This window comes from Bos grunniens, chromosome 16, assembly GCF_055505025.1.
Source record: "Bos grunniens cultivar Pamir isolate PY7600 chromosome 16, Bosgru_T2T1.0, whole genome shotgun sequence".
Lineage (NCBI taxonomy): Eukaryota > Metazoa > Chordata > Mammalia > Artiodactyla > Bovidae > Bos > Bos grunniens.
This window is the reverse complement of record NC_141180.1, coordinates 7098119-7125835: the sequence shown is the minus strand read 5'-3', so window position 1 is coordinate 7125835 and position 27717 is coordinate 7098119. Positions and strand designations below refer to the sequence as shown.

General features: G+C 45.8%; 1 long non-coding RNA gene across 12 annotated transcripts in view; it reads left to right on the top strand.

The window, feature by feature from the left end:
• Positions 1 to 1601: 1601 nt before the first annotated feature.
• Positions 1602 to 27717, top strand: part of LOC147356097 (uncharacterized) — a 42570-nt gene continuing 16454 nt past the window's right edge. For 5 of the 12 annotated variants that reach the window (XR_015142617.1, XR_015142628.1, XR_015142627.1 and 2 more), the window contains exon 1: positions 2089 to 2146. This is a non-coding gene — a long non-coding RNA (uncharacterized LOC147356097). Of the gene's footprint in view, positions 1778 to 2088; positions 2147 to 3097; positions 6731 to 23338; positions 23466 to 23492; positions 27112 to 27717 lie in introns of those variants that run through there. The other 7 variants (XR_015142625.1, XR_015142621.1, XR_015142620.1 and 4 more) reach the window with 6 other exon arrangements.

Genomic DNA, 27717 nt, shown 5'->3' with positions numbered 1-27717 from the left:
TGGAGAATCCCAGGGATGGGGGAGCCTGGTGGGCTGCTGTCTATGGCGTCGCACAGGGTTGGACACAGCTGAAGCGACTTAGCAGCAGCAGCATACAGCCCATGGGGTCGCAAAGAGTCGGACCCGCAGCAGCAGTAGTAGTATCTGCCTTCGCCTCAGCTTGATTCATGAGGGTGTAGAGGATGCTCTGTGGACTGGCTGGACACTGGTTTGTGTGATGGGCAACAAGGTGGTGAGAAGCACCTCAGGGTGGCTTTGTGGGAAGCCTCCTGTCCCCCGCTCCTGGGTCTGGCTTTTTCCTCCAGAGTCACCTTGAGAGGCAAAAGCCCCACGCTATCTCCCTCCCCCACGTGTCTAGTTGCGCGTCTGTAAGAGGCTTTCCGCAGACCCTTTCAAGGGCTGCCCTGCCTGCCTGCCCAAGAGTCTTGGTGGGCAGATTGAGAAGGGAATGGGATGGCAGAGTTGCTGAGCTCAGAGCATGGGGCTCTCCTCTGAACTCAGGGGCTGGCTGTTCTAATGGTGTTTGCTCACTTTCTCCAGCTGAGCCGCACAGTTTGGTTGGGCCGATCCCGACTCCTTCTCCCGTCCCCACGCTGAGCCAAGCCTGGTCTGCTGCGGAGGACCTTGGTCCCCACATGCCTCTCTGGGTCCTGGAAACTCAGCACCTTTGCCTCTGCTCTGACCTCCAGCCCCGTGTCTAAGTGCCCCTTGGACATCCTGCAGACTGGAGTCTTTGTTACCAGCTTTCCACTTATTCTGGGGCTCCAGCTCTGCCCCACGTCATGAGGAACCAGGAGGAAGGCTCCCTGAGAGGTTTCTCAGGGCCCAAAGTCCAGAGGAAAACAGGCTAACTCACCTGCTTCTGCCTGGTTCTATACTTTGGCCCAGAAAGTAACTGCACAAATGTAGGGTAGAGAAGTATGACTTAGCAGCAACATAGAAAACAAAACTTAGGATTTGAGTTTATGATAAGCTGGGGCTTCCCTAGTGGCTCAGACGGTAAAGAATCTGCCTGCAACACAGGAGACTGGGTTTGATCCCTGGGTCCGGAAGATCCCCTGGAGAAGGGAATGGCAACCCACTCCAGTATTCTTGTCTGAAAAATCCCACGGACAGAGGAGCCTAGTGGACTGCAGTCCATGGGATTGCAAAGAGTCAGACACAACTGAGCAACTAACACTTTCACTTTGTGGGACTCAACGTTGTCCTAATGTTGTGGCTGCCCAAAGAGCAAGCTCTATCTTTGGTTGTATTATTAGAAATACGAGCTGGAAAATGAGGGAGGTGATATTTCTACTCTGCTCAGTAGTGCTCAGATTATACTTGGTTTATTAGGTTTGATTGTGGTTTCACATATTAAGAAGGGTCCACACAAGTCTGAAAGTGAGAAAAAAGTGATCAGAATGGTGAGTGGACTTGAAAATAGGTCACTTCACTCTGAGAAATGATTAAGAGAAGGGGCTATTTAGTCCGGGGAAGTGATGGCTGGGGAGTGGAGGGAGGGATATGATTGCTGTTTTCAAACACCTGAAGATAACGCCATGTAAAAGGGGTTTATGTTTGTTCTTAGCGGTCTCACGGGATAGGATGAGGGGTTGCGTTTTTTTCCTATCAGCAGTTCCTCATAGAAGTACCTTCTCAGAAACAGACCGCAGAGGGCACAGGCAGGCAGCAAAGGAAACCAGATGGATCTGGAGTCAGTGTAGCCCCCGGAAGAGGGTGAAGTCTCACCCCAAAGTGGAGGATGAGGCACGCTTTCTGCATACATCACTGGGAGGTACAGAACACCTGTCTGAACAGGCGGAGCCAAAGGGCTAAACCCAAGTCCGTAAATCATGTCGAGGCCTCTTTCTGCCATGGTGAATGCCTTTCCCTCCCACTTCGTTGTATCCCCGTAGTTGACTTGCCTCGTGCCAGTGGTGTGTCCCTAGGAGTGTAGTCTGGGATTGCTGTTCACTAGCCAGCCCTTAGTATGCTGGCTGTTTCCTAAGGCCACATCCCCACTCTGCACACACAATCTTGTGACCTGGTGCACGCCTCTGTAACACGTCACTTTATGGGTATTGATTTCTTGCCTTTCTCTCTCTTGAGATCATGAACCTCTTCAAAGAAAGGGAAGCCAGCGCGTAGAAGTTCCTGGCTTGGGGTAAGTCCTCAGTGAACATTTGTTGACTGGGTGAAGGTAGGGGAGAGCTCTGAATGGGAGACTTGGGGTCCGGAGCTAACCCCCCTCCCCCACCCACCTGCCCCCATTTCACTCCAGTATGGATCAGAACCGTATTGGATCTCACTCCAGGATGGTCCCAGAGTTTCCGGACCAGCTCTTGTCCTGCTCTGGGGGCTCTGACAGCTTGCTGTCTACTCTCCATTTCTGGGCTGGAGGGCCCTCATTCTGGACGCGGGTGTGTTCTCCAGAGATGGGACAGGGGGTGAAGCCTGTCTCTTGTGGGTCTCCTCTCCCAGACCCCTCCCTCCCAGGGCCTAATCTGGTCCTTCAGGTGAGAGGCTTGACTTTGATGCCTGCCCCTGTGCCCATACTGGGCAGAAGAGGGGGCCCAGGGGACATTAGAGCAGGTGAGAGCCAAGTCCTTGTCTCCCTGGTGGCTCAGGCAGTAAAGAATCTGCCTGCAGCGCAGGAGACCTGGGTTCGATCCCTGGGTTAGGAAGATCCCTTGGAGGAGGGCATGGCAACCCACTCCAGGATTCTTGCCTGGAGAATCCCATGGACAGAGAAGCCTGGCGGGCTACAGTCCTTGGGGTCACAAAGAGTCGGACACGACTGAGTGACTAAGCACAGCATAGCACAGCAACCACTCTGGGCACTTCCTGCAGTTATCTGCTCCCCTAAACATCTCTGCAACTTGCCTGGAGGTTTTGTGGGTTGGGGGAAATTCCATTTCCCTGGAGAATGCTTGTTGGAGATTTTATTTTACTCTGTCAACATCTGAATACTACTTGAGGACAGCAGAGGGGTGGGGGAGCGTTCTTAATAGAATAGGCTTGGATAAGCTAAAGCGGTTCAGGTTATTCAATACCCAGCGCGGTGCATGCTCAGTCACGTCTGATCTGTGCGACCCTGTGAACTGTCGCCCTCTAGGCTCTTCCATCCATGGAATTCTGCAGGCAAGAGTACTGGAGTGGGTTGTCATTTCCTTCTCCAGGGGATCTTCTCCACCCAGGGATCGAACCTGAGTCTCTTGCATCTCCTGTGTTGGCAAGTGGATTCTTTACCACTGCACGACCTGAGAAGCCCCTGGACACCAAGAGGGGAATTCAAAAACACTGAGCTAGAGAGAGCTTGCATCTTCCTCTGTCCTTGACTCCTGACCCTCACCATTTGGAGAATTAGAGGGTTTGAAGACCAGAGGAGAGACAGGTGCCATTTGTTAACTGAGATCTTCACTCAACCTTTATTGTGCACCTACTATGTGCCAGATACTCCATCAGATGCTGGAGATAGATGGATGACTCAGATTCAGCCCTGGGACACAGAGGCTTTCCAGTGCAGTGAGGGAGCCAGCATGGTGATCTGCGCTACAGGAGGGAGGGGCACGGACGGAGCCCCTGCATTAGCCAGTAGCGGCCAAGAGAGAGGAGCCTCTGTCCCTGCCTAGCAGATCAGGAGGACGTCACAGAGAGATGCCACCCCGATGAGCTCAGAAATGCAAGAGGACATGTGCCAACCGGAGAAAAGAGAGGATTTGGTGTGGGGACTCCTCGGGGTGGCAGAGCTGAGCAGGCTTGGGCAGGTTGCCTTCCTCCTAAAGTAAAAGATGAAAAAATGCAAGCTGTACCCTGGGTCACTGCCCAGACAGCAGGTTTACTACCCGGGGGGTCTGGAGTGAAGGGTGGGAGGGGATTGAAAGAGCCCACCCTGTAGAGGAGGAAAAAAGATCTAAGCTAAACTTCATCAGCACCTCAGCGAGATGGATCGACGCAGGTAATCAAATTTGGCAATCTCCGCTGGCTGCCTCAGTGCGTGTTTTTGTACGTTTCATGAGATGCCAGTTAGAATCTGCTAAATAAAGAGGGAAGATTGGCAGAAGAGGGGCAAATTTTAATGGGGAGAAACTGACTGGTGAGCTGGTAAATGGAGATAGGCAGACCTGAGGCCTCTAGAATGCTTAGCTCAGCACTGGGAAGGGTTGGTGCGTGCATAAGTGTGTGCGTGCATAAGTGTGTGTGTGCACACAGGTACCTGCAGCTAATTAATAACATCATGGCATTTTAGCCTGGTTTACGTACTAGTCACAGAAAGGCAATTAGGTGGGCAAAATGAAGGAGGTAGAAAAAGAGGGGAGGATTGGACAGCGGCAAAACTTTTCTGTGAAAGGTTCCAACCCTCGCTGGGTTGTTCGAGGGCGTGGTGAGCCAAGTCTGGGTCTCAACTCTTAGATGAGACAATTAAGAGACCAACCCTTCAGGCTGGGGAGTCGTTTGGGGGCTCAGAGCACAGGTCTCAGCTCTCACCCGACGCTGGCGAGTGCCAGCTCATCTATCGTGCCGAGTGCTGGAGAAGCCCATGCCGGTGCTGAGTTCAGCAGTTCTGAGCAATAGAGCAATAAACCAGTCTGGGAGCCCTGTCGCTGCAGTGGAGGGGGATAATCCTACAATTTAATAAGCAGGAACACGCGGCAGGACTGAAGCAAATTGGGTGGAGGTGATGAGATTGCAGTGCCTTCCCGTTGGAGAGAAGCATGTGAGCAGTTCAGGGTTTATGACACTGGGTTGGGGGGGTGGCGGATGAGGGGGCGATGAAGAAGAAGAGGGCCCAAACTCCACTGGGAACCAGGGGATTCACTTTTCAAAGGCTAGGAGAATGGATGACCTAAGTCTATTCAGCTTCATTTGAAGCGCAGGACGGGGAGGAGCTGTAGAAGGATCCATTCTTACTGAAGTGGGCTGAACCAGGTCTCAGGTGCTCTGAGGTGGGCAGAGGGGTCAGACTCCATTCACTGCTAATTGTGCAATTTACCCAAGTCACAGGTCACTCTTGTTTCCTGCCCTGTAACGAGGACGTAAGAGTGACACCTGGAAAGGCCTGGGAATATTTCCCTGAAACCATGAAGGACTTCAGAATCATTAAGAGTGTTTATCACACCTGAGGTCCCCAAGCATTAAAAGGCAGAGTGGTATGGACTCAGGAAATTGCTAGGTGGGCCCTGTTTCTGGTTCCGTGTTGGATGAGGAGGACCTGGGGGACTTCCCCAGTTTTCAACTCAACCTAGAGATACACCGAAGCTGTAAGAGCCAGTTGTTAGCATTTCAGGAAGTAGTTTCCCATCTGGCTGTTACCTGTGTTGGTTGCTTGAAATCAGCTGCAGTGGGAGGACCGACACCTCGCTGCAAATCAGGGTCCTCCTGGGCGCTGGTGTCAAGGTTTCCCAGCCCATCCCTGACCCCACCTTTCCCCCTTCACTGGTTCTCCGTGTTACTTCCCCAAGGCCGGCTTCCCAGCCTGGTTTCTCCTCAGTAACGCTCAGCACGTTGGGGCAGGGATGGGAGGGCCCCCTTCAGGGCCAAGCTCTGGTTCCCCTGGGCTGCTTCCTGTTTCCAGAGGAGGCCGTCCATAAGTCTGTTTGTTTAGCTCTGTGCTTTTGATCACACTCTTCCCTCCACGAATAGCTCTCTTATGATAACTATGCCAGGCCTGTATAGTCCACACGGCACAGACATCGTGCAGATATGGAAACTGAGGTTTAGCAGGCCGTATGAGGTAACCTAACTGGGAAGTGTGAGGATTGAGATTTGAGAAGGGATTTTTCCTGACCTGGGGCCAGGGCTTTTGCCGTTACTCTTCCCAGCACATTTTTGTAGGGAACATTTTCGATGTCATTTTCCTCTTCCCCACAGAACCCAGCTCAGTGCCCTGCACGGTGTCAGGGTTTACCGTCTGCGTGATGAATTGACTAAAACGTCCCTTCCTCTCAGTTACGTCTTTTGTGATAAAAATGAGGTGGGGATTAGGGAGGAATTATAGCATGGTATTACTTCTACAGAGTCAACCTTGTCCTCAGCAAAGTCCTGAGCATATCCACCCCAGCCCCCACCCCGTGGGTACTCAGCTAGAAGTTCCCTTCAGAGTGAAGCCTGGGGTGTGTGTGAAGGCTGCAGAAAAGGTTTCAACAGCGACACACGTCCGCGCACGTGCAGCAGAAGAATATTATGAACAAAATGTGCTGCTGTTACAGTGCCCGTGTCAGACCTTCTAAGCTACCGTAAAGCTCTTCTTCCTCTTGATCATGTTGTAGCCAGGACAGCAGTTTAGCATTTCCCTTAAATGTGAGGACGGCGGGCGGGGGGGTCCATGTGAGAATGAAAGTGAACACGTAAATGGACTTTTTGCAGTGAAGAAGAGGCCCTTCCAAAGGTTTTCCTTGTCGATGTATTTATTCATCATTTATTTCTTTGTGTCTTTAAGGGTCCGCTTCATCTCCACCACAAGAAAAAAACATAATAAAAGTAGGGAATGGTAATGATTTAACAATGAGATTTTTCCTATTTCTGCATAGGCCTAGAGCTTCTTTCTGTTTGGGCCTGAAGATACGTGTCTTATTCTTATTCCTCAGCCAGTTTAAAAGGAAATAGAGACGCTTCCCTGCTCCTGTCTTTTCTGAGCTGTGAGAGCCAATGCCCCACAGGGGCCAAGGGGCACCCGCTGGGTTTCCTCTGACGGAGAGTCAAGAGCTAAGTGTGTCTTCTTTCCCATGAAGGTTCTGCCAGGTCGACGGTAGGTGAAATTACAGGCTTACCTCCGGCCAGTGTTTTGAAGACCTGCGGTGTTCCTATTCTTTTCCAGCTAAGCTCTGATGTGTGCAGACTCCCTGTAATTATGGTATAATTGGATTTAACTATAGGGGTAGAACTAGTTTTCAACCAAGTCCTCCTCAAATAATTTGTTGCTTATTAGAAAAAAAGGGTACTCGTATTGGTTTTAGTGGCGTATATGGCTCCCCTCGACTCCCCAAGGGAGAAAGCAATCGCTGGTATGAGCCCAAGGGATTTAGTGGGGTTGGTTGAATCACAGCGCCCTTGTATCCTAGCTCTGAACATTCCAGAAGATTCACTTTCTCTGAAAAGGAAATCAGACATGAGGCTTTATAAGGTCCCAAAGTGAAATGATTCAGTCTTTCTCACTCCTGTGGTGAAGTTTATTCTCAACGTCCAGAATTTATAAACTGGAGTCTGTGGGTTGAACCTGGGAATGGGTTAGGGCTACAGATATAAATAAGGTGGTTTCACATAAAATTCCACATTTCAGCTTCTCCTGAAAAAAGAAAAAATCTGTCCATTTTGGGCTGGAAGCCCTTGTTTACTATACTTTGAGGGCAGGAGGAGAAGGGGACGACAGAGGATGAGAGGGTTGGATGGCATCACCGACTCAGTGGACATGGGTTTGGGTGGATTCCAGGAGTTGGTGATGGACAGGGAGGCCTGGTGTGCTGCAGTTCATGGGGTCGCAAAGAGTCGGACACGACTGAGCGACTAAACTGAACTGAATCTCAGGTCCTTTCAGGAAGGCAATGAGATTACCACTCACCCTCCAGTCCTCATCACTCATTTAACCTTCTTGACTGATGGCTTTTGAATGATTTGTATCCTTGGGTCTCTGAGGTCCCTCTCTCAATTTGCATCCACCCCACCCCTCCATCTCTCAGTAACATGAAATCATCTTTTATTGAAGGCAGTGTGATGTAATGCCAAAAATAAGGTCTTTCGGGTTGGAGAAACTTGTTAAACCCCCCTCCCCCTTCCTTGTTCATTAACTATGCTACTTTGGGTGAACAACTTTACATTTCTGATCACTGTTTCCACATCTGGGACTTACCTGATGCCATGTCACAGGTGTGAGCTCCAGCGTAATCCTTGGCACATGGTGAATGGTCAGTAAATATTAGTTTCCCATGCTCTCATTCTGCCCTAAATGGAAACAGAGAAGGCTATTGCTATCAGCCAATGTCACAGACTTCCTTGCGCTGAAAGGCATCTGGGAAGTTTGTCTTGTTTACTTCTCTGCCTCTGCCTTAACTCTCCCACACAGGTGAAAGGCAGAGAGAGGCAAACCCACTTGCTCAAGGTTACTCAGCGAATAACAAGTAAACTCAGGTGTCCCGGGCTCTTAGCCGAGGGCTCATTTCACTGGAGACAGCCTGCCAGACCCACACAGATTCTTTCCAGCAGAATCGAGGATGGAGTGAGCGTGGGATTTCTGTTGCTCGGGGCTTGAGAAAACGGTTGCAGACAATGAGTGGTTTGAGTGTCTGAAAAGAAGCATCAGGGAGTGGATCTGAATTAATCACACGATTAAAGCTCTGCCAGTTCACTCTTTAATGATGCAGATTGCCTTACCTTCCTTTTTGAGGTGACTATGCAATAAAGGTGTGTCATCTAGGTCAGCACCTTAACTCAGCATCTCTGGCTGTGTCTTAAAGTGAAGCAAAAATGATATCAAATAGCTGACCCAGGCTCTTCTCCCTCTCACCACCAAGATCCCTGGGACATGTGGCCATCAGACATGTGTCTTCACTTGCAAATGGCCCCAAAGATATGGTTAAGTGGAGGCCAGGTAGGGTCTTGGGCAATAACGCCACCTTCCTATAAAGTGATTCAAACTCCCTGAGGTCTGGGAGTTACAAGACCAGGATTCCAGCCCCACACTTGCTCTCAAGGATCTGTGTGACCCTGGACAAATCTCTCCACATCTGTGGATCTTAGTTTTCTCATATGTCAAGTGATGGAGGTAGAAAGACAAACTCTTAAGGTTCCCTTCAGCAGCAACAGTCTTAGATGACTATTAATGTATAACTTAACTCCTCAAAAGGTTGAAGATAGACTTCAGAAAGAATCCAAATCAGGTTTCTGAGGGACAGGAGGAAGGTTATGACCCTAGAACGCACCAGAGAGAGACAAAGGTCAAGGGATCAGATTCCATGATTTTTATTTACAATCCTTGGGACTCCCAATGAGCTTGAAGAATGCTGGGCTGCTGAGTCGTTTTGGTGGAACACAGTGTCGGGGTCTGAAGATGGTGCCCTGGAGGTGGGTGATGAGGTGCTGAGGTAGCAAATAGAAGGCTTTGCAATTCCATCCTTAGGTTTAGAGACTGAGCAATGCGTCTTTGGGTTTCACTCACACTTACCTACCTCAGAAATGTTAGATGTGGGAAGACTGGGTCAGGGATGAGATTTTAACAAGACTCGCTCTTTAGTTGGGGTCAGACCAAAGATAGGAGTAAGGAGGAAGGAGGTGATGGATTTCTCTTTCATAACCGAGTGGTTTCCAGCATACCATTTAGTCACTCTGAATCTCTGGGGTTGATGTCCTTCTTAGGGCTAATCCGATTCTGTTCCTTGAGCATATCCAAGTCTTCGAGGAGGGCGGCTTTAGCCAGAGCCAGAGACAGTGCATGGATATTGACCTTTCTTTTGACACGTGACTTTGAACTTGGCTCAGGACCACTAGAACTGGAGCTTGGCATTTCTTCTGTTGCCTGTATCCTACAGAGCTCTTGGACTTACCCAACAACTTGAGAAATTAGGAAAACCCTGTGGAAATGGAGAGGCAGACTTGAATTGGTCCAGACTAGACTGTAGCGGTCTTGGTTTTGCTGGGACTCTGATTCCAAGCCAACCATGCCCTCCCTTGCTTTCTTAAAGAGGTATTCATGCTGTGCCCCTATAGATGCTGCGTACAGCACCCACGGTTCTTCTGACCCCATGAACCAGCATCCCTGACTTATTTCTCTCCTCCTGTCTTATTCTACCCTTCATCTATGCTGCTGAATGGCCTTCATAATGGATTTTTTTTTTCTTCAGCTGCTCCCACCCATGGTGATCTCTTTGGCACCAACCTGCTGTGGCCATAACATTCTGAACCCTTCCGTCTGGCTTTTAATTCCATGTTGCCTTGTATTGTTGTCCAGGTGTTTCACGCTGTTCTTTCACCTCTTCACAACCTCGCCAGATTGCACATTCTTGGAGCCAGGGACCATGTCTTCTTGAATCACCCCTGACCCAAGCTTGCTGGCCTGAGTGTCACAGATTTTTGTAGGGGACTATCCCTCCTGCCTCCACGCACTTCCTCCAGCTCCCGCTTTGCTCCTGCCCATGACAGACTTTCCTTTTCAGCTGTGGCCTTCTGCTGCCCTAGCATGCCTGCTGCAAATCAGCTTGAAGTAAGCTGTCTGTAAGTGCCCTGGTGAGTCAACCGGGCCCCTCCTTGGAGACCAGGAATTCTGAGGTCTTGCAGGCACTTGCCTGCCCATCTGTGGAATGATTCCACAGCCAGCCCCCATCTTGCCTCTGGGAACGCTCCTTACTTTTACCTTGCTCCAGTAAGCTGCTTCCCTCCTCCACTGGCTGCCCTGACTTGTCAGGTATAGATGGCAGGGCAACTCCAAAGAGCCAGGCTTTGGTGGGGAGAGATGGGACTCTTTGCTTTGAGAGCCAGAACACTGTGGGATTCTGCTGGGTTTACTTTGGTAAACCCAGGAGAAAGAGGAGAAACCACTGAGTCATGGCTTTAAAAAAAAAAAAAAGTCTTCCTTCAAAGAGAGCCAGAGTAGGGTGGGGAAGAAGAGACCAGGGCTTCGATTTGGCTTGGGCCAGCGATTTGCTGTGTCATCTTGTATGAGTCACTTATCCTCTCTTATTCTCAAACTCCTCTTCTGTTAAGTGAGGCAGTCAGAGTAAAGCAGTAGATCTCGAATTTATAAAGCAGAAGCACTTATATCACATGAAATCTTGTGAAGAATTTCACTTTCTATAACAGAGAAGCAGAGTCATTCTGATTAATCCTGGGATACAGAGGGGTTCTTGGTTTCCTTCTGGTCTTTCAAATCATCCCCTCAAAATACATCATTAGAAGTTCCCAGGAGCCCAGTTTGAAGAGCACTGAGAAGGATGCTCTCAATGGTCCTTCTAGGTCTGACCATCTTGCTCCTCACTGTGCAGTTCTTGGGCTGGCAATAGCACCTGGGAGCTTGTTAGGAAGGCAGTGTTTCAAGTCTTCTTCAAGACCTACTGAATCAGAACTCACATCCTCAGATTCTCAAGACCCCCAGATTTGAGAAGCGCTGGTCTGTACACACAGCTGGGGGTCACAAGCACCAAGGGGGTATCGTGTCTTTCATCATCTTATGTGGGCCTGGTCAGTGGGTTGAAAGCGTGGCTCACATCTCTGTCTTGAGACTCCTATGTTTCAGTGCATTCGTGGTCCCCTGGGTGGGGAACCAGCTCTGGGAAACAGTGAGGCTTGTCCTTGGCTTAGCTGAGGGGGACCTAGAAGGGAAACCAGTTGGTTCTGCAGGATCCATGTTCGGAAATGCTGGAGACACAGCATCTCAAAGAGGGATTTGTGTTTCTAGTGCGGAAGTGCTCACTGCTGATGGCTTAGGAGAATGTCTCTACTAGACCATGTGCTTTTCTTTCCATTTGGTTTCTTTTCTTGTCTCCTGACCCCTTCAGCACCTGGGGGTGTGACAGCTGGGCTTGGACCTAGAAAACCCGTATTTTAGTCCGAGCTCTGCCCTTTTCCAGTGTTGCTTTAGCTCCTCTGCCTCTCTGGGCCTATTCGTAACAGCACAGTAACCCAGCAGAGCTGTGAACTGAAACTGGAGAAGTTCTTCTGGTCAATCATAAAGTGCTGAAAGCTCAGGAATATTTTTGTATCAACTCTGAGCTATAAAAACACCCAGAGTTTAGCTTCAACTGACTCAGAAGCCACAAACATCCATATGAATCTTGCAGCTGGTATCTTGTGTCAGACAAAGCTTTTCCTTGAAATCCAGGTTTCCTCATAGTTAGCCCTGTTGGTGGTTCTTAGATACCCTTCATCAGAGTTGATAAATCAATACTTGATTTTCTTTGAAATAGTAATGCGGGATATTAGAAGGAGGAAAATAAATCTGAAACTATTCTAAAATGAAAAATTTAAAAGTTTATTAAAAATCCAAAAATAAAAGAAAAAATAAAGAGAAGAAAAATAGGTCTTACTCTCTTAAAAACTCTCTTGTCCTTAGAAAAGGCCTGGAGCCCCTTCCTGGTGTGTTTTCTTGATTTGGTGAGAAAGTTGGGATGAGATGTGTCTTGAGTCAACCTTGAAAATGAACTTGCTATTTTTTTTTCTTTTATCAGTTAATGTTTTAAAGGCCACTTCTGTAAACAAACAAACAAACACAAACTCTTTCTGGTAATTTAAAAACGTGTTTGTGCTGTTGGGGGGATATTTCAAAAAATCTGTGTGTTTCTGGTGCTTTCCATGTTGACAGAAGAATTTGAATGTCATTTAATAAGACCTTTAGGATTTTCTTATGATTTCTCATTTCCTCACTCTTTTTTGAAAAACCTAAAATCTTCCTCAGCCAAGAATAAACAGATTTTAGCCCCGAAGGGGTGGGCTTGGTTTGACATTTAAGCATGGAATGGAGGGAGGCTCCTGACTTGGCAGGCAGCCTATGCCCCACCCTGGCTCCGCTCGGGCACTGAGGTACCCCGCCCTCTCCCTTCTCTGTGCTCAGCTTGGCCCCTGCCACGTCATCCCACCCCACCCCACACCACCCCACCCCACCCCACCTACTAACGGCCTTCTTTCCAAGGGCACCTACAGAGGTTCTATGCCTTTAAAATGCTCCCTTGGGGACCTCGGAGCTAGAACTGGGGAGAAACTCTGCTTATTGTGGTGCCGTCACAAGGATGGAGACGAATCCAGGACAGATTGGGAAGATCTCAAAGCTCTTGAGATAAAACCAAGTTAACTTCTCCTGAAAAATATTTTTAAAAACCATTGAATGGGCTGGTAAATTCCCACCTTGTGAATCCATTCTTGGAAGCTGGGTTTGGTGGTGCTATTCAGCTGAGCCCAGGGGGCTTTGCTCGTCCAGTCTTCTTTACCAGGATCTTATGTCATTTGAAAGGTCATGCCATCATTGGCTGGGCCTGGCAGAGTGGAAAGGGAGGTTTTGTCCAGCTGTATCTGCCCAAGGATCAAGGATCAGTTTGCCTGTTGTGGAAAGATGCTTGAGTCTCTTGGCCAACCAAGGCTGCCTTCAGTGACTTATGGGATTTTTCACTAGTTCAGCATCTTTCTTTGAAATCTAGGCTACTGATCAATTCCCAAAGCCTCATGAGATTTCTATTTGAATCTTCTTTTTAGGGGCTGGGAAGATACACATATCTTCTCCATCCCTTCCTTTTTCCCCACTTCACAAATTGCTTTAAGGCATGCCTCCCTTATTTTGTGTCTTTAGCCCAAATCTTTGTCCTAAACATAAGACCTGTTTGCCCAACTTTCTCTTGCTGCTGCTGCTGCTGCTGCTAAGTCGCTTCAGTCGCGTCCGACTCTGTGCGACCCCATGGACTGCAGCCTACCAGGCCCCTCCGTCCATGGGATTTTCCAGGCAAGAGTACGGGAGTGGGGTGCCATTGCCTTCTCGCCAACTTTCTCTTGAGCCTCTGCAATTTAAAGTCAATATGTCAAAATTGAATTCATCATATCCCCCCCACCAAACTTGTTCCTTCAAACACTCCTGTGTTCCTTTTCTCTCTAAACAGCATCACCTTCACCCAGTTGCTCATGTAAGAAATCGAGGAGTCACCACGGATTCTTCTCTCCCCCTTACTCTTTAGGTCATCAAAACCCGTCAATTTCATCACCTTAATAGGCCTTAAATCCAACCATCCTTGCCCATTCTCATTGTTACCACACTGGTGAAGACCACAGGTGTGAATCACCTGGACTGGAATCAAAAGGAGACGTTTCCCCCACCCCCTGCCCCCACCCAGTTCCAAGCACAGAGACTGACATGATAGATGTGGAGGAAATGTTGGCTAAATCATGAATCAGAGAAAGGAAGGAAAGACACATGAACTGTTACCAACTACTGTCTCCTGAAAAAGCCAGGCTAGACGCAAGAGGGAGATGAGGGACTCTTCAAATATTAAGACCTCGGATGAGACGTTTCATAACATCCCTCTGCTGCAAGACTCATCGCCAGTAACTTCATTATCTAAGCTGGATCCCAACTGCCACAGTATGAACCTGTTTTCGCTGGCTCTGTCCTTAAGGAAGAATAACTCATCCTATTTCTTCTGTATGAGGCCGAAGCAGCTATGGGGATTATACAGCCTTTGTCCAAAGCCTGGTTCCAATCCAGGCTGGAGACCTGAATCCATTTGCTGCGAGGAGAGCTGCTCCAGGGCTGGCTTTCTATGCCAGATAATTAGCAGAAAAACAAAACTGAATTTGAGGTTTGGGCTCAGCTTCCGATGTCTTTACGGTAGCCGTGTATGTCAGCTGTTCACATACTCTGCCCCTCCATTCTTTTCTGGGCAGGTTCCCCAATCCTTTGCAGTCTTTTCCTTTTCCCCAAATCTGGGAAGAAAGGAGATAGAAATACAGTAAGAGATGCCGAGAGTCTCAAAGCCCCACCCTTGTGAAGTGAATACTCTTCTCTCTTTGTTTCCACACCAGAACGTGATCTGACATGTTTTGCTGATGCTAGATCCTAGAACTGTGGGGAAGGGAAAGGAAGCCTTGACAGAATGCATTGTTTGACCTTCCTGGTTTTTTTACCCACTACCAAGGGAAAAAGAAAAAGAGGTGTCTTCAGTTTCATAATCATCTCTCTCTGTCTGGACTAGCTTAGAAGCCTTGGAAGGTGCCAGATATTTTTGTAGGAATGTGGCCTTCTGTTTGGAGAGGAAAACTCTGCACATGTTGGCCGCAGAGACCCCTCATTGCACTGGGGAAGTTGTGTCAATTCTGCTGAAGGGAAGCCAGCTGGCCAAGGCTCTGGGCCTCCTTGGGTGGTGAGGGTGGCTATGCCAGTGGTGGTGATGACGGGGGTGCAGGATGGGGCTGGTGTGTGTTGGGGGTGAGGGTGGGTACAGGAAGGTATTGTAAAGGGGAAGGATAAAAAGTAAGCCTTCTTGGAAGGCACGGTGTTGATAGGCGAAATTATTTGCTCTGAGACAAGTTCTGAGCAGGAAGGTAATTCTGTGGGATTGGGAGAAATTCTTTTGATCTGCAGGAGAATTTTCAGGTACAGTAGAGAGTAAGAAGCTTTTTAGGCTTTCACTCCCTTAAAACAAAGGAAAATGACATATAGATTTAGCAGCTTTCTTAGCTCTATTGTGATACTCTGGTAAGAATTTGTCATCATTTCTGTTCATCTAGGCTGTTCCTCCAATTGACTTAAAATGATTTATTGTGTACTAGTTTTTCTGAATGTCCAGATTTGTAATTAGTTACTCTTGGTAATTAAAAAAAATTGGATAAATATTACGTGTCTGCTGAAATTGAACAGACTGTTTCTATTTCATCTTGAAAACAACTTCCAATGGTGTAATGTGTTATTGACTAAAACTTAACATAAAGTTACTAATGATTTGAAAGTCCAGTGTCTCTGTCTGCAAAGAATTATAGACTCAGAAATTCACAGCTGAAAGAGGCTTTAAAGATATCTTTCAGTGAGTCTCAACCAGGGCACTTGGAAATGTATTTGGTTGCTTTGGAATGTCACAACCACAATGGCCGTGGCACATAATTAAATTTAGTGTTCTGAAATTAAGGATGCTAAGCATTCCATGTGCTTACCTGCTATATGGTGTGACGTTGTTCCACGGAGTTGAGAATTTCCTTGTTGAAAATGGCAGGAATGCTTCTGCTTAAAACAGAGCTCAGCTTATCACTTAAGTCATAATGTTACTAAGGTCTGATATCCTCCAAGTCAATAAAATGACAATGAATGGGGCTGATTTACAGATCTAGCTTGGATTTGATCCAGTTCCTTTTATTCCCTGCTGTCAACTTTAACAGTAGTTGTACCACTAATGTGAAGAGATCTTCTCCATTATATAATAAGACAATCAATCAAAGCCTGATATAAGTTTTAGTATTTGGATATCTAATTTTTTCTCTCCTATCCACTGGGGCCCACAAACCTTATTTTCCTAACCAACGAATGGGCTGAAAAGTACAAAAACAATGAAAATTACAGTTTCCCAGAATGGATGAGCTATTGAGAAATGGATGAGTTTGAGAAAACTGTAATGTTAGTAGATGAATGAGATGCGATGGAAGCCCAGTGGGAGTTTAAGTACAGTCTTCATCAAGAATATGAAAGTCAAAGGAGAGATGTTAAAATATGAGTTAAGAGTGGGTGGGGAAATATTAACATGCAGTCATTTCGAGTCATATCACAGGTTCCGAGTCCAGGTGGTTTCACCCTCATGTATTAAAGGCATTTGCAGATGAAATCTCAAAACTCATTTTTAGCAATCATAAAGAATGGGAGAGTCCCCGGAATACTAGAAATAGAAAAATATTCTTCTAATCTTCAGAAAGAGAGGAAAAGTAGTTTTAGAACCTAACTCCAAGGAAACTTGACATTACATCAAATAAAACTCTTCAACAGTACATTAAACTCATACTTTATGCATACTTAGAAGAAAATGAGGTGATTTCTGGCAGCCAATATGGATACTACTACCATAAAAAAAAAAAAAAAAAAAAAAAGCCACAGGGCTTCCCTGTGGCTCAGATGGTAAAGAATCTGCCTGCAATGCAGGAGACCTGTGTTCCATTCCTGGGTTGGGAAGATCCCCTGGAGGAGGGCATGGCAACCCACTCCAGTATTTTTGCCTGAAGAAACCCATGGACAGAGGAGCCTGTCCACAAAGAGCCAGACGTGACTGAGCCACTGAGCACGGCACCGTAAACTGACCCAGTTTGGGCCAACTGCTTTGACAGACCCCTGAAGCTCCATAAACACAGGACTTGATTTCTACAACATTCGACAGAGTCTTCCATGATATCCTGGTGGATAAGACTACCGTAGGTTTATTAAGAAGTATTGCAGTTAAGTGAATTTCTAGTTGGTTCAAGCTGTATATTCATATTTAAAGAATGTTAACAAATAACAATATGGAAGGAAAGTCAGTGATTTACCTTTCCCTTAACCACGTCATGTTCCACACACATATCAATACTTTGAAGGAACAGTAACAAGTATGATTTCCAATTTCTCTGTATGAGATAGAGTCATATGGGATAACATTAAAGTGACCCCAGTAGCCTGGGAGTCCGAACCAAATTTGAGAAGATGAGATTTACCAAATACAAATGTTGATCTGTTGTACTGAAACAAAAAATCAGTTGCATAGCCACAGAATTAAGAGATTGTTTTTGTAGATTTTAACATCAAAAGGAAGAGGGCTTTCTAGGTGAAGGGCTTTTTATTGGACAAGAAATAGGGGATAAAACATCAGTGGGATGTGGTCTCCATAAAAATTATTGTTATCTGAGATGCTCCAGACAAGCACATTAATTTGATGAGAGCCTTGGAGAAGGTATCTTGTGAAAGGATGATTGAAATAACAAAAGCTCTTATAATAATTGGACTTCCCTGGTGACTCAGATGGCAAAGATTCTGTCTGCAATGCAGGAGACCTGAGTTCAATCCCTGGGTCAGGAAGATCCCCCTGGAGAAGGGAATGGCTACCAGCTCCAGTTTTCTTCCCTAGAGAATTTCATGGACAGAGGAAACTGGAGGGTACAGTCCATGAGATCACAAAGAGTCAGACGTGACTGAATAACGACTAACACTTTTTCTTGGGGGGGTAATAATTGGGTTAAAGAAGAGGTGACCAAAATGTCAAGGTTGTCTTCCAATATTTAAGGTTTCCTTGTGGGAAAAGTGGAGAGGGTTCACCTTATAAGAACTTAACTAGAATATAAACTGATGGACAATAGTTACAAGAAAACTGTTTAACTTGAGTATAAGGAAACCCTTACTGGTAGTTGAGAAGAAATGAGCTTCCAACCCATGTTCATAGCAGCATTATTTACAAATTCAGAGTAGAAGCAACTGAATTGTCCATCAATGGTTGAATAGATAAACAAATGGAGTATATACACACGATGAAATATTATTCAGTCTTTAAAAAGAGGGAAATCCTGATGCACACTAAAACATGGATAAACCTTGAAGACATCATGCAAAGTGAAATAAGCCAGACACAAACAGGCAAATAGTGTATGATTTTGCTTTTATGAGGTATATAGAGTAGTAATTCATAGAAACAGAAAGTAGAATGATGGTTGCCAGGAGTTGAGAGAAGGGAGGACTGGAAGTTGTTTAGTGGGTATAATATTAATAGAATTTCAGTTTGGGAAGGTGAAAAACTTCTAGAGATGGATAGTGGTGATGGGTGCAGAACAAAGTGAATGTATTTAGTGCCAGAGGACTGTACACTTAAAAATAATTAAGTGTGAATGTTTATGTTTTGTGTATCTTCAGTTCAGTTCTGTTCAGTTGCTGAGTCCTGTCCAACTCTTTGCAACCCCATGAATCGCAGCACGCCAAGCCTCCCTGTCCATCACCAACTCCCGGAATTCACTCAGACTCATGTCCATCGAGTCAGTGATGCCATCCAGCCATCTCATCCTCTGTCGTCCCCTTCTCCTCCTGCCCCCAATCCCTCCCAGCATCAGAGTCTTTTCCAATGAGTCAACTCTTCTCATGAGGTGGCCAAAGTACTGGAGTTTCAGCTTTAGCATCATTCCTTCCAAAGAAATCCCAGGGCTGATCTCCTTCAGAATGGACTGGTTGGATCTCCTTGCAGTCCAAGGGACTCTCAAGAGTCTTCTCCAACACCACAGTTCAAAAGCATCAATTCTTTGGCGCTCAGCTTTTTTCACAGTTCAACTCTCACATCCATACATGACCACTGGAAAAACCATAGCCTTGACTAGACGGACCTTTGTTGGCAAAGTAATGTCTCTGCTTTGGAATATGCTATCTAGATTGGTCATAACTTTTCTTCCAAGGAGTAAGCGTCTTTTAATTTCATGGCTGCAGTCACCATCTGCAGTGATTTTGGAGCCCCCCAAAATAAAGTCTGACACTGTTTCCACTGTTTCCCCATCTATTTCCCGTGAAGTGATGGGACCTGATGCCATGATCTTCGTTTTCTGAATGCTGAACTTTAAGTCAACTTTTTCACTCTCCACTTTCACTTTCATCAAGAGGCTTTTTAGTTCCTCTTCACTTTCTGCCATAAGGGTGGTGTCATCTGCATATCTGAGGTTACTGATATTTCTCCCGGCAGTCTTGATTCCAGCTTGTGCTTCTTCCAGCCCAGCGTTTCTCATGATGTACTCTGCATAGAAGTTAAATAAGCAGGGTGACAATATACAGCCTTGACGTACTCCTTTTCCTATTTGGAACCAGTCTGTTGTTCCATGTCCAGTTCTAACTGTTGCTTCCTGACCTGCATATAGGTTTCTCAAGAGGCAGATCAGGTGGTCTGGTATTCCCATCTCTTTCAGAATTTTCCACAGTTTATTGTGATCCACACAGTCAAAGGCTTTAGCATAGTCAATAAAGCAGAAATAGATGTTTTTCTGGAACTCTCTTGCTTTTTCCATGATCCAGTGGATGTTGGCAATTTGATGTCTGGTTTTCTGCTTTTTCTAACACCAGCTTGAACATCTGGAAGTTCACGGTTCACGTATTGCTGAAGCCTGGCTTGGAGAATTTTGAGCATTACTTTACTAGCATGTGAGATGAGTGCAATTGTGCGGTAGTTTGAGCCATGGTTTAAAAAAACAAACAAACAAACAAATTAAGAGTTCCATCGCCTACAGAAGCAACCCTAAAAGAACAAAGAATGAAAGGGCTGCTACGAGAGATACAGAGCTTCCCATAACCCTAGGTAGCCAAGCAGGGAGCTAGACAATTTCATGTCACATGTCCTAGAGGGAATTTCATGATTCTAAGGGATTAATGCCAATGAGTTCAGAACTTGACACAGATTGAGTCAGATTGCATACCTACTTAATACTGAATGACATGCATGAGTACTCACATGTAATATATCATACAAACATAAGCCCATGTTTTATAACAAGTATCATTTTCAATATTTACTGTTGAGTGAACATTTTAAAAATGAATATCCATTTAGCCCACATCCAGTTTCAACACTGGAACATTGCCAGTATCTTATGTGCCAGGAACCCTTTCCCAATCACATCCCTTCTGTCCTCCCTAAGATGACTTCTCTCCAGATTTTTGTGATGACTTGTTCCTTACCGTTTAAAAAAATAGCTTTATTACCTATTGAAAAGTGAAGTAAAAGTGAAAAGTGAAAGTGTTAGTTGCTCAGTCATGTCCAACTCTGTGACCCCATGGACTATAGCCCGCCAGGCTCCTCTGTCCGTGGGATTCTCCAGGCAAGAATACTGGAGTGGGTTGCCATTTCCTTCTCCAGGGGATTTTCCTGACCCAGGGATTGAACCTGGGTCTCCTGCACTGCAGGCCGATTCATTACTGTCTGAGCCACCAGGGAAGCCCTATTATTACCTGTTATGTTTTCCTAAGTAACATAGTTTAACTTTGCCTATTTTGAATGGTATGCATGTCATGTTTTTATTTATTACTTTCTTCTTTAGCTTATTATGCTAATAAGATTCACATGTTGATACATGCATGCAGCTATAATTAATTCATTTTCAATAGGTCAGACTGTTCCCTTGTGTGTATATGCCACCATTTATTTATCGTTTCTGCTGTTAATGGACATTTGGGCTGTTTCTAGCTTTTAGTTTTTATAGACATTGCTGCTAGGAACGTTCATGTGTGACTTCTCATACTTGTGTACTAGAAGCTGTCTAGGGAAGGTACTTGGGAATAAAAATTCTGGGTTGTAGGCTACACACACCCCCAAATGTTCAAGATAACGCCTTCCTGATGATTGTATCAATCTACGTGACAACCAGCAGTGTACCGGCTCTCATGTTTTCATGTTCATGTCTGATTCAGACTTCAGTCTTTTTTTTCATTTTTATTTTATTGAAGTATATTTGATTTACAGTGTTTCAAGTATATAGCAAAGTGAGATATATATATATATATATATGTATATATAATAGTGATATATATTCTTTTCTAGATTCTTTCCCATTATAGATTATTACAAGACAATGAATTAATGAATATCATCCCCTGGACTATACAGTGGGTCCTTGCTTTTGTTTATTTTATATATGGTAGTTTGTATCTATTAATCCAGAATTCCAAATATATCCCTCTCCCTTTGCCTTTTGGTAACCTTAAGTTTGTTTTCTGTGTCAGTGAGTCTATTTCTGCTTTGTAAATAAGCTCATTTGTATCATTTTCTTTGGTTCCATGTATGAGTGATGGAACAGGAAATGGCAACCCACTCCAGTGTTCTTGCCTGGAGAATCCCAGGGACGGGGGAGCCTGGTGGGCTGCCGTCTGTGGGGTCGCACAGAGTCGGACACGACTGAAGTGACTTAGCAGCAGCAGCAGCATGAGTGATATCACATGCTGTTTGTCTTTCTCTGACTTCACTCACTTAATGGGATCATCTCTGTCCATCCACGTTGCTGCAAATGGCATTGTTTCATCCTGTTTATGGCTGAGAAAGATTCCATGGTACCTCCTCTTCTTTATCCATTCATCTGTAGATGAACATTTAGGGTGTTTCCGTGTCTTGACTACTGTGAATAGTGCTGGGAGAAACATGGGGATGCATGTATCTTTTTTAATTATAGTTTTGTCTGGATATACGCCCAGGATTGGGACTGCTGGATCACAGGGCAACTCTGTTTTTCGTTTTTAAAGGAACCTCCACGCTGTTTTCCATAGCGGCTGCACCAATTCACATTCCCGCCAACAGTGTAGGAGGGTATCCTTTTTTCCACATCCTCTCCAGCGTTTGTTGTTTGTAGACTTTTCGATGATGGCCATTCTGATTGGTGTGAAGTGGTTCTGATTGGCATTTCTCTAATAATTAGTGATGCTGAGCATCTTTTCATAGACCACAGCCTTTACCTAAGGATAACAGAGGTGATAAGATTGACAGCTTGGCTCTAATATCTCCTCATCACATGGGAAAATGTACTTGAGTTGCACCAAGGAGAATTTCGGTTCCGAATCAGTGGGAGTTCTTCTTTTGAGTTCAACGGTTTAAGAGAGATGGGCTTCCAACTACATCCACAGCACACAAAGGGCGGGAAAGGCCAGAATCAGCCGGCCATTGCTGCTTGGTCCCTCAGCCCTGGCTTCACAGTGCCTGCTCATCCAGTACTGATGACCTTATATTCAAAATGCAGTCCTCAAAGAAAGAAATTTCAAAGCAAGACATAATTTACTAAATTGTAGCAATGTCACTGTTTGATGAGACTTACTAAATTGTTTTGAAATGAACTGGCCTTGAGAGAGTATTGTGGGCTGCAAAGCATTGTGTAGGCTTGGGCTCCGGTCTGAGCTTCAATTCCATCCTGCCCAAGCACTTTGCAGCTATGAAACTCCAAGCAAGTTGTCTGATCTCCCTAACCTCAGTTGCCTTGCCTGTACAATGGCTAGAGTAAAACGACCTCCTGCATGTGTGTATGTGGGGAGGGGGTTGAGAAGATGAGATAATTCATGTCAAAGTGCTAAGCTCAATCCCTGGCACTCAGTGCTCAGCAGTGTTGCACATATTATTAGAATCTGTATTCCTGATGAAATACTTTTATAATGGTTTCTTGGATAATTTAAACATGAATTTGCCTGGGGAGATGGGGCAGGACTTAACCTCTTCAGGGTCCCCCCCACTCCCAGCCTCCAACCTTGGTAATTTTCAGCAGCAAACATTCAAAATAAGCTCTGGTTTTACTCTTCATCAAACCCAAAGTGACAGCAAAAACAGACATTTCTTTCAGAAAAGAAATTAATCTCCTAAACAGGGTGATTTCCCCCCTTTTCTTTAAATACTTCTAAACTCATGAGGGAGAAGCACAGCACACATTATCCATCAGAATGAAGCATCGCCCAGCACTGCTGAGTTTCACTGACTTTAAGATTGCCCTCTGAGCTATAGGCTTTTTTTTTCCTTTTCCCAGAGCACAGTTAGCAGGGATATTTTTCTTTAAATGGCCCCATTTCATTTGCATTTTTAAGCTTTCACTGCAGAGAGTAGAAGCCTTGTAAATGGTTCCAAGAAGGCGTCTGTGATTTCACCCAACTCTGAGCTGCCTGCCTGAAGCTTCTGAAATTGAGTGTCAGTTTCCCCCGGAGTAGAAAGATATTACTTCATATTTGTGCGCACGGCTCGCCGCTCTGCTCTTGGTTTGATGGTCTCATTTAGCCGCAGGCATTCTCCAGCAATGATCCATTCTCCCCAATAAAATTAAATATCACCTCTCTCTCCCCCCCAGCCCACTCCTCCCCCTTTTTTTAATAAGACAGTTTCTTGTTTAGACTGAGGCAAGACAAGGTGAGAAACTCTGAGTTCTTCTCTGATTCTTTTTATTGCTCTTTTTGGATAAGGAGAGAAGAGCAAAAAGGCAAAGAGGATGAAAATCTACCACCGGAAATCTGAATGGAAAGCTGTACCGAGATCACAGATCAATCTGAGTTTGTTTAAGATTCTATAGCAAGGCCTGGGGAGAGGAAGGTAAGGCATAGAGAGAGTTTAAGGATGCATACAATGTTGCAGGGCAAGGCATTCTCTCATCCAAGTATTAACCAGGCCTGACCCTGCATAGCTTCTGAGATCAGATGAGATGGCACGTGTTCAGGGTGGTATGGCCATTCTCTCCATGCTGATTCTTGAGAAGTGAAGTGTTCATCACCCAGTTATGTCTGACTCTTTGCAACCTTATGGACTGTAGCCTGCCAGGCTCCTCTGTCCATGGAATTCTCCAGGCAAGAATACCAGAGTGGGTAGCCATTCTCTTCTCCAGGGGATCTTTCCCTACCCAGGGACTGAGCCTGGGTTTCCTGCATTGCAGACAGATTCTTTACTGTCTGAGCCACCAGGGAATACTCTAATAACCCTGAAGTTAGGGGCCAAAGTCTGAAGTGAAGCTCATGGGATGTTGTGGTCATGGGCTCCTGACATCTCCCAAGCTATTTCAGGAGGGCGCTGGGTGGAATCCAGAAAGGGATGGGCATGCAGCTCTTTGTAAGATGAGCAACCATCAGGGAAAGAGGTTTTACAGCTTATAAAGAGAAGGGAGGTTTTGTGAATCGTCTTTATTGGCAGAAGGTGTAAGCCATACTACCTCGATTGATAGGATCCTTGAACAAAACAAGCTGAAACTTATACATTTTCTCAAACCTGATTTAATAGTCAGTCTTCATACCAATAAGCTGCGTGCCTGAAATTTACAAGTGGAGGTCTTTAGAACCCAGAACACAATCTACTTGAAAATGGTCCTTTAATCATGGAGTGGTCAAGTTTCTTCTGCTTGGCTGAAGAAATGTGTTGCTAAGAGTTTCATTGGGAAGGGGACAGGAGTCCATGTGTGGAGGGAAGAAGATGTAGAGTGTTCGTTACTTTGTCCTGGTTTTTGACCCATGCTCTGGAGAAATTTTGAGTTAGAGCTGGCACGTTTGGGCATCTTCCCTGTGTGTTTCTCCATCCCCTGTTTGTCAGGGCCTTGTGTTGCCTGCATGGTAACAATATGCAGTGTTGTCAGGGACCATAGGGAGAAGGCAATGGCACCCCACTCCAGTACTCTTGCCTGGAGAATCCCATGGACAGAGGAGCCTGGAAGGCTGCAGTCCGTGGGGTCACTGAGGGTCGGACATGACTGAGCGACTTCACTTTCACTTTTCACTTTCATGCATTGGAGAAGGAAATGGCAACCCACTCCAGTGTTCTTGCCTGGAGAATCCCAGGGATGGGGGAGCCTGGTGGGCTGCCGTCTATGGGGTCGCACAGGGTCAGACACGGCTGAAGTGACTTAGCAGCAGCGGCAGCAGGGACCATATGAAGAGGATTCTTGCTTTGAATAGTGGGTGTGTAAGCCAACTGAGGCTCTGCCTACTTAGATTCTGTGATCCCTGGATAAACTGGAGGAACACAGGGATTAGAAATTCACTTTGATTCATCTCTTGGTGATTGGGTACCAGGGTTAATCTTTACTCTTGTGTGTTCCTGATCGGTCCTGGTGAGATCTCTGCCAGGGTGACTTGAGGGCCCAGGTTAGGGGCTTCACCCTGTCCACCAGGGTGGTACATCCTACTTCCATCAAGGAGGATGCAAAAACTTCACTCTGAGAACCTTCCGAGGCCTAGGCATCTTTGTCTGGCCTGGGGAGTTGTATTCTTTGTGATAAAACTTAAATCATTAGTAAAGCACTTTCCTGCATTCTTTGGGTTATTCTGAATAATTGAACCTGAGGGAGCTGTGGGAACTCTTGGCAATGGGAACCCAGTTGGTCAGAAATGCAGGCAGCCTGGGGACCACTGAACTTACGGCTGTTGTCTGAATTGAGGGCAGCCTTGTTGGAGACTGTGCCCTTAGCTCATGAAGTCTGAACTAACTCCGGGTAGTGAGTATCAGAATTGCACTGCGATATCGCACCGCCCTGGGAGAAAGCGTGTAGACTTGCTGGGGAAGCACACTGACTGAAACCGCCCACCCTGGCCAGGCACCACAGTCACCATTGGCATGAGTTGTTTTATGACAGGAGGTTCTGGTGAGGAACACGGAACTGAGAAGTCACCCCCCACCGGAAGAGTTCGGGAAAGGTCAAAAGGAGACACCACATGTCTGACCTCCTCCCAGAATCCTCCTTGCTGGCATCCATCTTGGCTGAAAAAGGCGGGCACCACCAGGAAGCACTCTGGGTCAGAATGATGGGCTAAAGACAACCCGGAAACTAATCCCATCACGTAAAACCCGAGACTGCGAGCCACGTGGCGGAGCAGTTCTCCTGGGTTCCCTGACCCTCCTGCTCTCCTCCTGGGCGCCCTTTCCAATAAAATCTCTTGCTTTGGCAGCACATGTGTCTCCTCAGACAATTCATTCTAAGTGTTAGACAAAAGCCCAGTTTCAGGCTCTGAAAGAGGTCCCCTTGCCTGCAACAGACTCAGTGAGGGGCTGAGTGCCCTATGTCTAAAAGAGATGTAGTTATAGAACATAGAGGCAGAGAAAGGACTATATAGTCAGAGGCAATTGGAGACAGAACTGGCTTTATTTAGAAACAGTGTCTCTAGATTTTTTGGTAGGATAGCAATAAAGAGATTTTTTTAAAAGACAGAAAGATTGTTCCCTTTAAGTCTGGTCATACTTTGCTTTAACAGCTTTTGTGCTTCTGAGTTCTTGGATCTGTCCCTCAAAAATTTGCGAATACTATATATTTCCAGGTTAAAAAATATGACTTTTTCTTTTGTCCCCTGGAAAAGGCAGAGAGCAGCCCTTGGGGATAATAATGATGCATTTATGCTGTGCTCTCTTATAGTTAAAATTGTGTCAGCCATCTTGACCCCTGATGGGATTTATGGTGGCTCAGATCTCTGTTGGAGAAATGAGTTTTGGGCAGTAGACAGGAGGAAAAAGGTCTCAGGCTTGGAGCACATTATTGTACTGAAAAAATGGGGAGAAAATTCACTTGAGCCTTTTTTCCCCTTTTTGGCTGTAAAATCTGACCATTCATAGTCGATCACCCTGGTGTGCACTCTGATCTACCCGGCTCCCTTGCCTGGGGGCTTCTATTCTTTTTTTCTTGGAATATAATTGCTTTACAATGTTGCGTTAGTTTCTGCTATAGGACAAAGTGAACCGGCTGTATGTATACATACACCCCCTCCCTCTTGACTCTCCCTCCCACTTCCCCCATCCCACCCCTGTAAGTCATCACAGAGCCCTGAGCTAAGCTCCCTGGGCCATAAACAGCAGCTTCCCACTGGCTATCTATTTGACATGTGGTCGTATATATGGGGGCTTCTATTCTTATAATAATATGAGCTCCCGTGATGGGTTGATCTCCTATGATGTGACTAGTCACAGGGTCAGCTCCTTAGAGACCCTCACTCTGTCCCTCCCTCCTACCTTTGCAAGTCACGAGTGTCTCCATTTTATAGATGAAGAAAACACAGCTTACTGTTGAGACTGAATCACTCTGTCGACAGCAACTGCTTGAGATACCATGGGGACTGGAGCCCAGGTCTACACAACACGGCTCCAGAGTGACTCTGAAATGTGGAGCACATCCTGAGCCTGAAGCTGGAGAGAAAAAGGATGACTAAAACTGATTAAAGAGTGAAGGAAACTGCAGTCAGATCAGAGAGACTGTTATGTTCTGATCAAGGTGCTGGTTTGGGGATAGGGTTGGTAGAATGAAGGTTTTAGTTGTTAAGGTTAAAAAGATCACCATGGAGGGTCTCTAGTAGCAGTGTAATTTAGAGGAAGCTTGCCTCTCTTTTTTGAGCCTTCTAGTGATCATTGCATAAACTTGAATTTGAATTTTCTTGTCTTTCCTTTGTAACCAAGTTAAATTCCACCCAGACTACCCCATGGAGATGGAAGACGATGATGTTTTTAGAAATTCCAGATCAAGAGACAAGAAAGTAACATTTATTGACATTTACTACACTCAGAGAACTTCATATGCTTAGAAAAACATTTTAATTCTTTTGAAGATCAAGATATAGAATCTCTGTGTTCAGCTTCCCTAAAGTCTTATGGCTTTTAAAAGTAAATCCATGAGTCAGTCTGACCCTAAGAAATATCTGTCGCCCGTCTCAAGGTTCCCCTTTTTTACTGCCTGGATAGTGATCAGATTATGTCAATGGCACTTTGAGCTTTTGCAAGTGTCTTCTGCTGTTCTGTTCTCAGTAATCAAAAAGTACCAGCTTCACAAGGCAGGGACCCAAGTCTCCATCTGATTGAGGAAACCTAAGTGATGTTGTGGTGT